Source organism: Neovison vison, chromosome 2 (genome assembly GCF_020171115.1).
Source record: "Neovison vison isolate M4711 chromosome 2, ASM_NN_V1, whole genome shotgun sequence".
In the NCBI taxonomy this organism is placed as follows: domain Eukaryota; kingdom Metazoa; phylum Chordata; class Mammalia; order Carnivora; family Mustelidae; genus Neogale; species Neogale vison.
The window spans coordinates 53,832,786-53,845,577 of record NC_058092.1 but is presented as its reverse complement, the minus strand read 5'-3'; the positions used below and the strand labels follow the sequence as shown (position 1 = coordinate 53,845,577).

Sequence of the window (12,792 nt, the reverse complement as noted above, 5' to 3'; positions counted from 1 at the left end):
ACACAAACAATCGAATACTACTCAGCCAACAAAAAAATGAAATCTTACCATTTGCAATGACATGGATAGAACTAGAGGGTGTTATGCTAAGCAAAGTAAGTCAGAGAAAGACAATTATCATATGATCTCATTCATATATGGAGTTTAAGAAACAAAACGGAATCACAGGGGAAGTGAGGGAAAATAGAACAAGATGAAATCAGAGAGGGGAACAAACCATAAGAGACTGTTAATCACAGGAAACAAACTGAGGGTTGCTGGAGGGAAGGTGGGTGAGGAATGGGGTAACTGGGAGATGGGCATTCAGGAGGTCACGTGATATAATGAGCACTGGGTATTATATAAGACTGATGAATCACTGAACTCGACCCCTGAAACTAATAATACACTATATCTTAGTTAATGGAATTTAAATTTAAAATAAATAATTAATTAAATTTAAAAGAAGGATTAATTAAAAAATAAAATAAAGAAATAAAGAATTTGAGAGGGGTTTGATTTTATTTTATTTTTAAGATTTTATTTTTTTATTTGACAGAGAGAGATTACAAGTAGGCAGAGAGGCAGGCAGAGAGAGAGGAAGGGAAGCAGACTGCCTGCTGAGCAGAAAGCCCGATGCGGGACTCGACCCCAGGACCCTGAGATCATGACCTGAGCCCAAGGGCAGAGGCTTAACCCACTGAGCCACCCAGGGACCCTTGAGAGGGGTTTAAAAAGACGATTAAATTAGCCATAACTCTTGTAAACTAGTTACTTAGTTTCCAAATAATTTGATCAGGGGAATGCTGTAGACATAATGTATCTGAATATCTTCAAGCTTTTGGAGACATTTTGGTAAGAAGATAGTGGGAGATTGTCTAAGATGAATGTCAATCAGAATCATTGCAACAAATATTTATTGAGTGTCATGCAGTACATTAAACACTCTATGTTACTTCATTTACTCCTTCAACTTTATTAAAAAAAACACTGTTCTCACAACTATTTTACAATGAAGAAATTGAGGTTCAGAGAAGTTAAGTAACTTGTCTAAGGATGCACAGCTAGGAAATGACAAGATGAAGATAAAGGCCAGCTATTGACTATAAAAGCCTGGCCTCTGCAAGAAGAATGGCTCACCTTCTTGAGCATATATACTGTGGTGGGCACTGTTCCAAGCAAACTGCAAGTGTTTAATCATTTAATCCCTACAACAGTCCTCTGAGTTGGGTACTAAAATTATCCTCATTTCACATCAGAGGAAAAGGGAGCACAAATTAGTCACCATGCAATGAACTAAACAACCATTCCTAAAGAGTGCTAGTTGCTGACTGCAAGAAAGTAGGAGCGAAGGTCTCCAAGGCCACAGTAAACTGTCCCCACTCTGACATTTTCATTCAGAATTTCCTTGGATAAAGACTGTGATCTACTGCCCAAATATGGGAAAGCATGAATTTGGTGGGGGCAAGTTATACTGGATGGCAGTAAATCAGGATACAAAAAGATTTCAGTGGTCTGAAATAATGACCTGAATCTAACATGATATAACTGTGATAGAATTAATCATGTCCTACACAAGTCCAAAAAATAGATCAACCGGAAGCAAAATGAATTAATAGAGATACATGTAAAGGAATTCTGTGGAGTTTAGGTTACTGAAAGTGTGGCTTGAGTAATGGATGATAGCCAAGTGCTACCACTAGGTATCCATTTCCACCCCTGTGCATGCACACACACACACAGCATTTGGAAATGAAAAATAGGAACACCCTTTCAGAGTTACTACAAAATAAGTAATAGATCAGGGCAGACAAAAGATAGCATCACTGGAGACAGAAAACTTCCAGCTAGGGCTTTACTTTAATCTGGTTAAATGTATTATCATACTTCAAAAGAAGAATGGGGACCAGTAGAGGGTTTGGCCAACAGCTGAAGCAAAGATACAGGCAAATCACATGAGCAAGGGGGAAAAGAATCTTAGATTCATGAACACAAGCTCTTAGTTCTTGCGACAAGTTTATCTTTGTACAGGGGGTGAATGTGGAAGATTACCACAGATGGGGGTCAACCCAACTCTTAGTGCCACATTCCAGTCTCCAGAAGGAATTTAAGGACACTCCACCCCACCCTCATAGGAGGAATGTTTGACATCAAGAATAATGCTATTTTGGGACTTTGGTGTTGGATATTAGAGGAAGTGAGAGGGTCGACTGAGATGCCGAGGCCATTCTGGTCCTCAGGCAACATGATCATGTATATAAAAAATTACAAAGGGAACTTTGTATGCTGTTGATGGGTTGTAAACTGGTATAGGCACTCTGGAAAACAGTAAATTATACAACAGTATAATTTAATTTCTTGACTCAAGAAATCAAAAATAGAACCACCATAACTAGCGACAACAAAATCACCATTTCAGAGAGATACTTCTACTCCATGTTCATTGCAGCATTATTCACAATAGCCAAGACATGGAAACAACCTAAATGTTCAACAATGATGACTGGATAAAGAAAATGTCACACACACACACACACACACACACACACACATGCACGCACTTGAATACTACTCCACCTTAAAAAGGGAGGAAGTTCTGCTTTGTGATAACATGGATGAAACTGGAGGGCATTAGGTTAAATGAAATAAACCAGGCAGAGAAAGACAAGTACTGCATGGTATCATTTATATCTGGAACTTGAAAAAAATTTGAAACAGAGGGTAGAATGGTAGTTCCTTGGACTAGAGGATGGGGGAAATTAGGGAGATGCTGGTAAAAGGGTACAAACTTTCAGTTTTCAGATGAACAAGGGTAAGGATTTAATTTACAGCATGGTGACTATTATTGAAAATACTATAATGTGTAATTGAAATTTGCTAAGACAATAAAATTTAAATGTTCTTATCAAAAAAAGCAGGAGAAAAGGTGTGTTTGTGCAAGATGATAGGTATGTTAGTTAACTCTTTGGCAGGAATTCTTTCATAATGTATATGTGTATCAAATAATCACATTGTACATTTTGAATATTAAAGTTAATTTTAATTAACTTATTTATTAAGCCACTATTAAATATTAATTAATAAAATGTATTATAATTTTCTTTGTCTATTATATTTCAACATGGCTAAGTTTTTTAATTGCAAAGAATCTATAAAACCTAGAACTAAAAAGTGTGTTTAACACTTTTTAAACACAGGTTCTACAGGTTGTAGAACACAAGATCAATATACAGAAACCAATTATCTTTCTATAAGCTACCAGTAAGCAGTTTGAAAATGAATTAATTCCATTTATAATAGCATTACAGGATACAGTACCTAGAAATAAATTTAACAAGAGTAGCACAAATCTGTGTATTGAAAACTACACACCATTGCTGACTGAAATTAAAGAGAACTTATAAAAATGGGGAGATACATAATATCCATGAGTTGGAAGATTCAATATTGGTAAGATGGCAATTTTCCCAAGCTGATGTATGGATTCAAAGTAATACCTACCAAAATCCCAGTAGGATGGATTTATTTATTTGTTTATTTATTTACGGTGGATGCTGAAAAGCTGTTTCTAAAATTTATGTGGAAGTGCAAAGAACTTAGATTAGTAAGACAATTTTGTAAAAGAAATACAGAATTGGAGGACTTTATTTGGTTTTGAAACTGACTAAAAAGCTATGATAATCAAGAAAAATAGACATTTAGGTAAATGGAGGAGAATGGTAAATCCGGGAATAGACCTTCACATACATGGTAAAATGATTTTTGATAAAGATGCCAGGTAATTAAATGGGGAAAGGATAGTTCTTTCAACAATAGATGCTGGGACAATTGGATAAACATCTGTAAAAAATGAAACTCAACCCTTACCTTACACCATATATAACGACTTAAAAGAAAACATAGGATGAAATCTTTGCAGTCTTGAATTAGGCAAAGAATTTTTCACATATAACACATCAAAGACAAGAGCCCCAAACTGGAAAAAGTGTCCATCAACTGGTACATTGATAGACATGAGATTGTATGTCTGTAGAGGGGAACATTATTCACAATAAAAGCATTATAAGAAATGGAAGGAGACAGGCACCAAAGGCTACATATTATATGATTCCATTCACATGAAAGTTTTGGAAAAGACAAAATTGTGGAGACAGATCGGTGGTTGCCTAGGACTGGGTTGGAGCAGAGATGGATGGCCAGCAGGCACAAGAGAACTTTTTGTGGCCATGAAAGTGCTCTAAAACTGAATTGTCGTGACGGCTGTATAAGCTTGCTAAAATTCAATGAAATGTTCACTTAAAATGGGTGATTTTTATGGTATCTAAATTAAACCTCAATAAGGATGTTTTAAACAAAACAGAAAGCTATTGTGACTTCATAGCACCCTTTCTGGCTCACCTTTGAAATATCCTGGTGCCTGTGTGACTCTGGTAAAGTTGTCCTTGAACTTTCCTCCCACACCCGCAGAAGACTCGACATGGATGGTTTAAGCAAGCAGCTCTAACCCCGGTGGAAGGATTTTCTTTATCTTGGAGGAAGTTAGAAAGAGGAAACTGACAAACAGGAGCATGGAGAGAAGAGCATGATCAGGATGGGGAAGACCTTACAAATCATATCACAGTCATTCATCATTCTTCTATCAAATAAATACCTTTTGGAATGAAATGCTGTGTCTACAAAATAGTGAACAATATGGACAACGTCGTTGTCGTCCTGGAGCTTATCACCTAGTAGTGTGAAATTGAGGGTGGATGGACAGACAGGCAGAAACAGGCAAAAGGAAAGCACCTTAAGTACTCAGGAGAGAGTTAAAACTGTGGTTTTGGAAAAGGACTGGACCACAAGAGGGAGCCAGTCTTGCAAAGACCAGAAGGAGGAGCAGCTCAGGTACCATTTTTTTTTCTTTTTTTTTTTTTTACTGTACTTTGTCCCTTGAGGCTGTTTATTCCCTCTTTGCTCAGCTAAAATTCAGAGTCAGTAAATATAACCACTTGCTCAACCTCCTTAATCACGTTAATCTCTCACACTGGTTGGCAGAATCACAACACTGTTCAGATTCCAACTGTCCACCTAGACTGTCTGGTCTCTCCTTAAACTTGTCACCAAGAACTTGAGATGGCCCTTGCCGTTTCCCAGCTAACATCCCACATCTGCCTCATCCAGTCACTTGCCTACATTCTACATTACTACATTCTCTTTCTGCTAAAGGAGTGTTGTTTTCTCTCCTCTCCCCCATTCTCTCCCAGTTGATGACTGTGCTTCTTTCCTCATTGAGAAAACTGAACAATCAGAAGACAATGTCCACTGGTTCTTACCACATCCACACGTCCATAGGGGTGTACTCCCTTAGACCCTGCCTTATGTCCTATCAGTCAGGATGCACCCTCGGGGCTCCCATGTAAAACCTTCCACTGGTACATGAGATGCCACCCTCTTGTAGACTCAAGAACACCAAGCTAGCAAACCCTCCCACTCTATTCTACATCATGAATTTTTCCACTACAGGACCATCTCCATTGGTATACAAACAAATCATTTCAAGAGCATTAAAGATGAACAAATAAAAATCTCCCCTTGATTCCTTGACTGTATTTCCCACATTTTTTTTTTTACCATCTTATTTCTCTGTAGCCTTTTGTAATCAAACAGTTGTCTATACTGTATAAGCAGTCTCCAATTCTTCTTCTCCTGTTCTCCCTTAAATTCTCTTCAGTCTAGCTTTTGTGCTACCATAGATCTGAAACTGGTCTTTTCGGGGCACCGGGGTGGCTCAGTGGGTCAAGTTGCTGCCTTCGGCTCAGGTCATGATCTCAGGATCCTGGGATCGAGTCCCGCATCGGGCTCTCTGCTCAGCAGGGAGCCTGCTTCCCTCTCTCTCTCTCTGCCTGCCTCTCCATCTACTTGTGATTTCTCTCTGTCAAATAAATAAATAAAATCTTAAAAAAAAAAAAAAAAAAAAAAAGAACCGGCCTATCGGACCGTTCACAGGCCCGAGGACACATTTGAAACTGGTCTTTTCAAGGCCAATAAAACAAACACATAAAGAAAAATGAATGGGGGCGCCTGGGTGGCTCAGTGGGTTAAAGCCTCTGCCTTCGGCTCAGGTCATGATCCCAGGGTCCTGGGATCGAGCCCCGCATCGGGCTCTCTGCTCAGCAGGGAGCCTGCTTCCTCCTCCTCTCTCTCTGCTTGCCTCTCTGCCTACTTGTGATCTCTGTCTGTCCAATAAATAATAAATAAAATCTTAAAAAAAAAAAAAGAAAAATGAATGAAGCAGCTGTGAGTGAGAGAAGAAGGTAGGGCGTGTCTGTGTATGTTTGGGGGGAGAATATCCTGAATTATAGCAGAATTATAGAAGTTGGGTTGACCGCCTGTAGCATAGGAATTATTTAGATAATTAATCTTCTTTCCACTCCATCTGAACCATACTTCCTTTCCATATATTTCATCAATTGTCTTTGGAATCTACTGTTGCCCACCTTTTTTTTCTCTTCTTTTTTTAAGATTTTATTTATTTGACAGAGAGAGCATGCACAAGTAGGGGAGCAGCAGGCAGAGGGAGAGGAAGAAGCAGGCTCCCCACAGAGCAGGGAGCCTGATGCAGGACATGACCCAGAACCCTGGAATCATGACTGAGCTGAAGGCAGCCGCTTAACCAACTGGGAGCCACTCAGGTGCCCCTGTTGCCCAGCTCCTTAAAGCTGTCTGAATATCCCATTACCCTGCTCACCATTCAGGGAGAAGAGAGTAAAACAAAATCGTAACAGTGAATGAGAGAGCCTTCATTTATGTTTTGTATCTGAAATTAATGTGAAACCTCAGAAAACTAAATGTCTCTTTAACCCAACCAGGAATAATTTCAAAAGTCTGGGAAAGATGGGGTGCCTGGGTGGCCAAGTTGGTTGAGCATCCGACTCTTGCTTTTGGCTCAGTTATGATCTCACAGTCGTGGCTCAAGCCCTGCATCGGGCTCTGTGCTCAGTGCAGAGTCGGCTTGAGAGTCTCATTCTCTCCCCCTCTGCTCTGCTTCTCCTCTCTCTTTCTCAAATAAATAACTAAAATTTTTTTGAAAGTCTGAAAAAGAATTGCCCCCAAACAATATCCCTCTAGGTTAAGATAAATAATGATTTTTTAGCTCTCCATCTCTACAAAGGGCCTCACCAGGGATTAGAGATACTGACCTCAGGCAGCTTAGAAAGTCTGGCTGCAGTACTCTGCTTGCTGATGTTATGACCGGGAATAACTGTGACCTACTTCAGTGAGGTGGCCGTACCTCCTTTAGTGGACAAGTTGGTTCCTGCTGGAGATAGCACCAATGAAGGAGACTTTTAACAACCGTCCTGGTCAGTTAACGCAGAAATCCCAATGGGTAACAGATCAGCATTTAGCAACATGCAAGTCACAACCTGTTATCAGATGATGAAATGAACTTGGTGGGTTGACCAACTTTTAAAAGGTCAAATCAAATAGAAAATATTAGAGTTCATTACACATACTCAGGCTATGACATAGTCCACGAGACTGGTTGGAGTTCCAAAGAGGTGTGTCCTGGATCACAAAATTAAAATTTAAAAAATTAAACCCACTGGTCTAAATACATTCATAATAAAATAGCCAGCGTGGCTGAAGGCACTAATCAAAATTAGAGGACATTTGGAAAATAGCCCCATCATTTTCAGCATCCTATTATCAATAGGCATGAGCAGAAACAAGGGAAATCCAGAGCACCTGAAAGAGGGACATTAGGGGCCTCTGGGTGGCTCATGGGTTAAAGCCTCTGCCCCCAGCTCAGGTCATGATCTCAGGGCCCTGGGATGGAGCCCCACATCGAACTCTCTGCTCAGTGGGGAGCCTGCTTCCCCCCCTTTCTCTTTGCCTGCCTCTCTGCCTACTTGTGATCTCTCTCTGTCAAATAAATAAATAAAATCTTAAAAAAAAAAAAGAGGGACTTTCATACATAGTACCAGGTGAAGAGCTTGATACTGGTCTCTAAAAACAAAATTGCCATCACAGAAGCTTTATACTTGACAAACCACACTCACAAACTTAATCTCATTTGAGTATCTTGTCCATCTTTCATAGTAGATATGACAGGAAGGTGGTGGGATCTGAAGCAGGTTTCAGTGATCCCTCCAGTTTAGGTCGGGAGCCCAGCCAGCAGCTGGGAGAAAGGAACAAGACTCAGGGAGAAAGTTGGCAAGGGTAAAGAACCGTGAGTGGGTGCCAGCCAAATTAACTAGGGTTCAGGGCAGAACTCCAGTTCCAGGAGGGAGCAAGGGAAGGATGAACAGGAACTGGGGCAGAAGCCCAGCTATTAAACAGAGCACACAGATAGCTAGGCCTACCCCAGCACATTGGATTCCATGCTCACACCTACAGGGTTCCAGAAGTCCATGACTGGCTTTTAAAGAAGAAACAGAAAGATACCAGGTGGATCAGGGGCAGAATGGAAAGGTTGTCAAGCCCTTACAAAGGCATGAAGAGACTAGCTAGGAGTGGCGAGTTAATCAATCAGATGATCATGAGTAGTATTGCAGAAAAAATAGAGGATGCTTATTTAAATTTGGATTTTGGATAAATAATGAAAGCCTTTTAGAACTATTGCGTGTAAATATGTCCCACGCAATATTGGAGACACATTTATACAAAAAAAAAAAAAAGTTGCTTATCTGAAATTTAAATTTACCAGGGCATCCTGTATTTTTATTTACAGATTTTGGCAACCCTCCCCTGTGGATGTTATGAAGGATGAGGCGGGAAGGCTTTGGCAGGGCAAGATCACAAAGCATCTTGTGTGCCATGCTTGGTAGATAATGGGAAGCCACGAACGTTTTTAGACAGGGGCATGATATAAGCAGGTTTGCATTTTAGGATCAGCCTTTGGAGAGTGAAATAAGAGTTGAGAAACTCAGGAACTGAGAGACCAGAAAGCTGTTTAAATAGCCTACACTCCGGGAGAATTGAATTTAATTTCCTTCACTTAACAATTCTAAGACTGAGCTGTAGAGACAAATTTTTTTTTTTTTTTTTTCCAAGAGCTGTTCTTTGTTTTGAGGAACAAAGTATGTTCTGGGGGCAGGGTCTATGTTTTGCCTTGCCCAGACCCTGTGTCAATCAAACACTTCTTGAGGGCGCTGTGAAGATAAGGTGTGTATATCAGTCCTTGGCTAGTAAGTTCAGTGTCTGTTTCACCACTGCATCCCCAGTAGGTAATCAATAAACATTTGTTGAATGAGTTGCTTAGGGACAAAGTCTATGTCTTCATCATCTTTGTTTTTTTAGCACCTGACCCAGGGCTGGGAATAAGTTTCTCGGAAAATAGTTCTTGATTAAAGTGGTCGAATTAATTAACAACCAGAAGTGCTTCCTATTAACTACACGTCTCCAGCATTATTTCAAAAGTACAATCTGGCATAGTTTTTACTCGGATGGAAAGCAAGACTGTCTCTTACACTACACCAGAAAACTCTTTTCAACAGCTGCAGAATCATACTGATTGGATGGGGTTTTAAAGGTAATCTTCCTGGTGTTATGTTAAAATGTGAGGGTTTGGGAGATGGGTGTGTGTGTGTGGCATTTTCCTAACTGCTTCTAGAAGGTTTGTCTTTGCTTGGGTGTTAGTGAAGCTAGATCTTAAGTAAATGCTTCTTCTTGGTTAGATTATCATAAAGTGGTATGAATCAAGTGTTTGTCTTCCATCTACGAGTCTCAGTACTATTACCTCTATATGGGGGCGCCTGGGTGGCTCAGTGGGTTAAGCCTCTGCCTTCCGCTCAGGTCATGATTTCAGGTTCCTGGGATGGAGCCCCACATCAGACTTTCCGCTCAGCAGGGAGCTTGCTTCCCTTCCTCTCACTCTGCCTGCCTCTCTGCCTTAGTGTGATCTCTGTCTGTCAAATAAATAACTAAATAAATCTTAAAAAAAAAAAATTACCTCTATATGTATTTTTCCAAGGCTGAAGTGTGAACTTCTTGAAGGCAGGACTTAATTTATTTTCAGAATCACAGAACTTTCACTAATACTAGGTTTGTTGAATTTTCAAGAGCAGGAAGCCAAAAGAAAAAGAATAATTCTAGGAAGCACATGTGATAAACAAAAATACATTAAAAAATATTATTACAACCCCCCATTATTGAAGATTATTTCTAAGCATCATACCAGGGTGGGGATTTCCCATATATTTTATTAAATTCTGATGAAATGTCACTCCTAAAAGCTTCTCTTTGAAGTAGGCGACTCATACTCATTTTCATATTTCTTTAAATGATTTATACTCATTTTCATATTTCTTTAAATAGAATCAGAGCTGATGAGAAAGTTGCCCAGGTAATACATTAGCAGAGCTGAGATCAGAACCTGATTCCAAAGTCTAGGCTCTCATACATCAGGAATTGTCCTTGTTTTAACTATGTAGTGGAGAGATAAAGAATGTTGTTAGTGGGGCGCCTGCGTGGCTCAGTGGATTAAAGACTCTGTCTTCAGCCCAGGTCATGATTCCAGGGTCCTGGGATCGAGACCCACATCAAGCCCCACATCAAGCCCCACATCGAGCCCCACATCGGGCTATCTGCTCAGCAGGGAGTCTGCTTCCCTTCCTCTCTCTGCCTGCCTCTCTGCCTGCTTGTGATTTCTGTCTGTCAAATAAATAAAAATAAAGTCTTAAAAAAAAAAGAATGTTGTTAGAATGCCTATAAGAGCTTTACTTTAATCAGGAACCATGTAGTATTTCAGAGGAATAAAGTTTGATCTTTGTAATGATGTGTGAGCATACATGAATGGAAGAAATACAGAAGTATTTAATTTTTTTTGATTTATGTTCCTTTTTTCTCTGTTCACCTTTGTACTTAAGGGAGCACATGGTTTTAAATATAACTGGGTGCCATCTCTGCCTTGCTGGAAGATGATGTTGTTACATTTAAAATTATTATCACACTGTTGCTCTCTGGGATGAAACATACGGATTTTAGATGTTACCATCAGTAATACCAATTTAATTTGCGCCATCCAAAGGAATACTTGTAGTTCATGTTCAGACATGTGATGGAACCTCACTGATCCAGATGTGTATGAACTCATCTGTGGGACAATCCAGACCCTCCTCTGAGCTCTCAATATGATTTCGTGCATCAAGTTATTCTCCCCTGTTTTAAAGCTACAAATGTGCACTCTTTGTCCAGATGCTGAGATCTTTTCATACTGCTCAACTGCCAGCCTCCTCACTGCGTTCCAGGAAGAGAGTCTCAATAAGAATGCTGCCTCGGGTCGTTTGACTCCAGGCTGAAGAGGGTTAGTCAAATCAAAGTTTAAACTTTACCAGCCTTTTGGAGTCTGAGAAAGCAAAAGTCAAAAGGCAAGCAATGCCATAACTAATTACGTGAATTAGAAGGAATTTAAAGAAGAGAAACCAAACAAGGTAAAAAGAGAGGAAAAAGCATTTGGTTAAAAAAAACAAAACAAAACTGATTAAACAAATTATGTTTTGCTTGGCTCCTTAAAGTAGAAGCCTGCCAAAGGTGTAAGAATCAAAAGGCATCTTCAGTGTTTTGCTCTCACCAGATACATAGAAGAATTTCCTACAGATGTATAGAAAGGAATTACAGGGGGGAAAAAAAATCCTCATCAGGTTTTAATGCATGCTCATTCATTTCCAGGCAGGATGTTAACCATGGAAGATACAAAATGAATATGGCATGGCCCTGCCCTCCAAGCTTACCCTCAGTTCAGGGAAATACATCAAATGTTACATATGCTGAAGTGTGAAAGGCACCATAAAATAAATATAAAAAGGAAACAGTAGGTGGACAAAGGGGCAGTGATCTACTCTGAGCCTAACAAAAACAATTCATTACAATCATGTAGGGTTGTTCCCTGAAACAACCAACTCTCCTAGGGAAGAGTGAAATCGAATCTAAATTAACAGATACAGTTGAGTTAAAACACAAGAATGGGGATTTTGAAGAAGCAATCAAATCACACCAGTCCCAAGAAGGTAATGATCTGGTAAGTGTTCTCCATCTTTAATTTCTAGGCTATCAATTTTACAAAGCAGAGTAGCGGCCAGACGTTACCATCCCCCACCCTCCATCTCCACCCCTCCAGCAGAGCTATCAGGTGAGCTACGTTCAATCCAAGCTCCGCCCTAATTAAATGTGTGACCTGGAGCAACTTCCATCACTACTCAACGGCCTCCTTTCTGCGCCAATAAAGCGAGGAACCCTAGCCGATTCTGAAGTCCATTTATGCAGTGAATTGTGAAATTGAGAAAAGAAACCAGAAAGGAAACTCAAGAAAAACAAAAGTGAAAGTGCCCAAAGGAAATACAGTAGTAAACAAAAGTACAAAATTTTATATCTCACTGAAAAACGTGGCAGAGCTCCCAAATGCTTTTTTTTTTTTTTCCCAGCAACCGTGAACACGAGACTTGGCTAAGAATGAAACGTCTATCACGCCCTCCAAATGTGAATACGATCAGTGTAACGCGAATCCACCTTGCTGCATACAAGTGTCTTCTTAAACAATGCTCCCTGGCCTTGAACACCCACTTATTAAAAATGTCTTAAAAAGTTAAGTCAAGGTACGATGAATGGTCCGTGGCCACCTATCAACCCCCGCCCCCCATGGAACACCACACAAGGGTGTGTCTCGCTTTGGGAAGAGAGAAAAGGATAGAAAGAGGAAAGATTCGAACCAATGTAATATCTGTGCCTAGCGTTGCCACGCGGTTGTCATACACAACAGCATGTTTAACAAACTATCTTAAAACACAGGAAATTCGGTAGCCTTTGAACTTCATTATTTCCTCCGTTTCTGGT

General features: G+C 39.9%; 1 long non-coding RNA gene across 4 annotated transcripts; it reads left to right on the top strand.

The window, feature by feature from the left end:
• The first annotated feature begins 9,392 nt into the window (after window positions 1-9,392).
• Window positions 9,393-12,548, top strand: LOC122898727. Of its 4 annotated transcripts, XR_006383037.1 has the most exons (4): window positions 9,393-9,493; window positions 11,158-11,393; window positions 11,632-11,980; window positions 12,384-12,548. It is a non-coding gene; the product is annotated as an uncharacterized LOC122898727 (long non-coding RNA). The 4 variants fall into 4 exon arrangements; XR_006383036.1 differs by having other exon boundaries at window positions 11,158-11,266; window positions 11,632-12,548; XR_006383035.1 differs by having other exon boundaries at window positions 11,636-12,548.
• The last annotated feature ends 244 nt before the right edge of the window (window positions 12,549-12,792 follow it).